Below are 4,769 nucleotides of genomic sequence, written 5' to 3' on the forward strand. Positions count from 1 at the left end.
AGCCCCGCCCCGATACGGCCCCTCTTTCGCCCCGCCCCCCCTCCTCGGCCGCGCGGGCGGGGAGAAGGGTGGAGCGGTCTGGGACGTCAAAGGGCCGGAGCCGCCTTGCCGCCAATCCTATGCTCCGAATCGCCAAGTTCCGTAGTCTCCAGGCGCGGAAGAAATTAGAGGATAGGCCGGAGAAAAAGCCAATGAAAGGGGGAGGGGAGAATTTAGAAAAGTAGGTGAGGTATTTGATTGACAGCAATTTTGGCCAGTACACCCCGGCGGTGCTTTGAGGGCTGTAATTGGTGCTACCTGTTGAAGGACGCAAGTGTAAATGAATAGAATGCTTGCAAACATGCGAACTGGATCGACTGGAGTCCGAGTCTGCAGAGCTCCCTTAGCTCCTGCTTTGGGTGATGTTATGAACTGGACATGTGTTTTGTAGCTTTTCACCTCCGAAAACCTCTTCCCGCTCGCCAGGTGCATCTATTGAGCTCTCTTCACCTACCCTGCCAGCTGCGCTCAACTTCTATTTGCGATTAACCTCTACTGAGCTGTTACCAATTTATGGCTTGACGGGTCATTTCTGCCAGAATGAATTGCATTTCAATTGGGTTTTGACATATATAGGCTTGAAGATCCTAATGATTTGATTACTCACCTTGTTCACTCTTAGAAGTGCAATTACTCCTTTCAGTCATCTTCACATATCGAAAGTTAATTTTTAAGAGAAGTCTTTCTCTCAGCAAACCTTGTCGATAATACACTTCAAACTTTTTCTGTGAGTCACAATAATCATTTTGGAAGCTGCGCCATTGGGTGCAGTGCATCTGGATGGAAAGATGTCGTTTTGAGCACTGACTTGCTATCGAACTGGGGAAAATTTGGACCTAGTTCTGTCAGTCTGTGAAAAGGAAAGCTGCTCACAACTAACTGTATACTTCAGTTAGGGCAACACAACGGAGCTCATAAGTAATCATCTCAAATATTTATTGTCTTATATCTTACAGATCTAGAATGACACCTGTCCCCATCGCACCCTTCATTCAGAATGGGGGTGGTAGAGAAAGAAGACAACTTGCAAGAGATATGACTTGCCTAAGCACATAGCAAGGAAGTAGTAGAAAAGGAATAGAGCGCAGTTTTTCAGATCCTCAACTCAATGCTCATACTCCCATTTCGAATGTCTGTTTACTCTTTTTTGTGACTCCTTATACTGTCTCTTATTGTTACAACTAAACAGTATCTCTTGAAGGTAATCATGGGATTGTATGTCTCCTAACTTGTTTAGTATCTGGCACAATAATTTCCTTGTAATAGGCTCTTAAAGCATTTGAACTGTTGACTTATTAATGGTTATTAAAGACTTAAAAGATGGTACCCAATTATATCATGTTTGGGAGAGGTAAAAAACAAATGCCATGTCTATGTAACCTAGATCTTGGTAGGGTTTTGAATCCTATATTGGACTTACATATGTATGGACTCTCTTTCACCTTTTTCCTTCTTCTTGTTTTTTCTCCAAACATGGGTGCCAATTAAAGCTGAAGAGTTTGCTTTACTCTTTTTATGTCTTTTTTTTCTTTTCAAAAGGAAAAAAGTTTTTCTTAACTGTTAGTGCACTAAACATTTCTGTCTAGAATAATGGATTTAGATGCCCTCCTCCCCTACATTGGCAAGTCTGTCTGAGACTCCTTAATTGTCAAATAAATGAAAACTGAAAAAAAATGAAAGCCTATAAAAAGTGGTGGTCTGGTCTTTTGATGATGGTAAAGAAAGACAATACCCAGTACAGCAAAGTGAGATGTAATGTTTGCAAGCAAAACTCCTTAAATCACCCATCAGTAGCACCATCCTGTCATAAACTATTTATTTGGTAGGTTTGATTCAAAAACTTTGGGAATAGCTGAAAAAGAAAATGCATATAAAACAGGCTGACAAAGACTCTTCTTGAAAATATTGGAGGGAATTCAAGGGCCTGCTTCAGTTTAAAAGATGTGATAGGGCAGATATCCCTTCAGATGGGACCACAAATAGGTATGAAAAGTAAAAGAAAAGCCATGTTAGAATAGAAAAATGTTTCCAAATAAATATTAGAAGCCTGAAATCTAACCATTGTGGACAGCATAATGTATTATATATACTAAGCACCCAGTAAATATTAATTTTAATAAATGACAGCAAGTAAAAATCTTAAAGTAATTGCAATCTGAAAGAGAAATATCCTATGGGCAGAGCATATTGTGATGCCAATTTACAGACTATGACTAAAAGATAGAAAAGAGCAAGAAGCAGAATGGATTTTGCATGTAGAGGAACCCCATAAATAATTGTAACCTAAAAATCTTACTAGGTGAGAGAAGCCTATATCTGTAGAAACAAATTCCATCTTGAATGAATCAAGATTTATCCAAAAGCCAAGGTGGAATTTATTCACATTAGCAAGTGTGAACATTTCTAATCTGCTTTCTGGGAGACACTGAGTCCTTCATTAAGCAACCTTATTTATCACTCAGTTCTGACTCAATCAAGTTATAGCCCAATCCTTATTATTTGCCAGTCTAGACATTAGAATTTCATTAAGAGAACACAGCTAAAAAGCCAGGATCCACCTATATCCTCTCTGGCAAATTTTTCAAGAGATTTAAAAAGGTATCCTTCCTTCTTAAATCTTCATCTGACTTTTTTTATGACCCTATTATACATCCTTAAAAAGGGTACTGGTTATTAATTGTCAGTTTTCTATTATGACAGGAAATAGAAACCAGCATTAAAATCCCTCATTCAGCCTAGACCAAGCCCACAAAGGGAGAAACCACAGGGTTAATTAAATAATGTCATGGCTCTCATGGGTTTCAAACAAACAGGCAGGGGTCATTAGGATAGAACCAAAACACACAAAGTATGGCTCAGCATACAATCAATAATAGAATTGCAAACAGAACTGATGCCTTCCAGGACAAAACTCAAATATTTGCTATTAAATTTGTAATTAAAATCAGTTCTCTGTGCATATTCCAAAATAGATGTTCACATACTTACCTTGTGATATGGTAAGAGACGGGGATTTAGTGTTGGGACAGGCCTAAGTTTAATAAATGTGGTACTAACAGGTATCTAATCTCAACTTTCCCTTGTATATGAGAACAAATATAGGCTATTAAATGAAATTAGATATGTAAAAAAATTGTACAATACAAACCTCTTACAAACATACTATTATTTTCTTTCTTTTACTTTTGTGAAATCATCTGTGGGAATTGGCTTTAGACTGGAATTTTTTTCTCTTTTCTAATAATATAAAAGTTTTTTTGTATCTGAAGTTGAAACTGAAGGAGAGAATAAGGGCTTAGATTGGATGACCGTCAAGGTTTTTTTTTCAACTCAAAATTCTGTCTTTATATAATTTGTTTAATCAAGGTTTACTGCACTGTCTCCCTAAACAGTAAAAAGCCTTGTTGAAAAGGTAATTAGATGGGTACCCATGTAAGCACCTAGCCAATAAAGATGAACTACATCCCATAGTAGGAAAAAGCACAGGAATCCTCAAATGTGTCATTTTTACCAAACAGAGATTTCTGAAAGTGACATCTTTCTTAATGTTTCCACACAGGGGCATGTACATCTGACTATGAAAGTAAAATGTGCTTGTTACAGAGACTTTAGCAAGTCTATACATTTATTTCTAGTCCTTTTTAGGATATTTTAAAACCAATTAGAAGTATCCAGGATATGCTGTTTTGATTTTCTTTGACTAAACATCTTGTTGTGAACCTCCCTCATTGCATTAAATATTCTTTAGGCACCTCAACTTTGAATGCCAATGTTATATTCAATCGTATGTATATTGCATAATTTATTCAGTCATTTCCATACTTGTGGATATTTTATTTATAACTTTATAACACTATAAATAAAAATGAAATAAATACTGTTACACTAAATAATTGATAAAGTTTCCATTTTAGGGGCTATGTAAATAATGTCCTAATTCATGATTCTTAATTTTATTTTTAAAAGATTTCACAAATGTATATCCTCATTAAGAGCAGAATTTTCTGTGAAGACTTGTTACAATGAACCTCTGTAAAATGAAATCTCATGCCACCTGCATTACTTTTTTTATTTAGATATTGACAAATTCAAAGAATTTTTAAATGGTGAGTGAGAATAATCAACATGACAGACCAGGAAAGCCTGACAAACTATGACATGTTACTGCTTGCAGCTTCAGTTTAGAGGGAGAAACTGTACTAGATTTTATAAACTTTAAGGTTGGAAAGAAGCAGTAATCCATATTTTTAAAAAATGATAACACAAACTTCCAGTTTCATCAATAAATAAAAGTCATAGTTTTGTTGTATGATATTGTTATTTGAGAAGAAAATGAAAAAAAAATAAGAAGAGAGCTAAAAGGGTGAAGAAAGACTTATAGATAAATCTACAGAAGAATTTCATGGGAAAAAATCAAATCTTAAAAAAGAATATTAGAAACTTAAAACCAGTTTCGATTTTTGTAATTACAGACAAAGTAAGTAGAGACGTGAACCCTTGGAATTTGCTATTCAAACTGAATCTTGGCAGCAAGATTCAGGCCACGTATCATAGATTCTTTGACCTTGCTCTCAGATGATTAAAAACTACAAAGATTGACAGCCTCTCTTGTGCTTGAATTATAGAGACAATAGGAAACTATCCTTTGTAGAGCCAATCTCTCATTTCTGGAAGATTTAATTTACCATGACTCATGAAGATTGCACCAGTTTAAGTAGGGATATGTATTT

Source organism: Marmota marmota, unplaced genomic scaffold, assembly GCF_001458135.2.
Source record: "Marmota marmota marmota unplaced genomic scaffold, marMar, whole genome shotgun sequence".
NCBI lineage: Eukaryota > Metazoa > Chordata > Mammalia > Rodentia > Sciuridae > Marmota > Marmota marmota.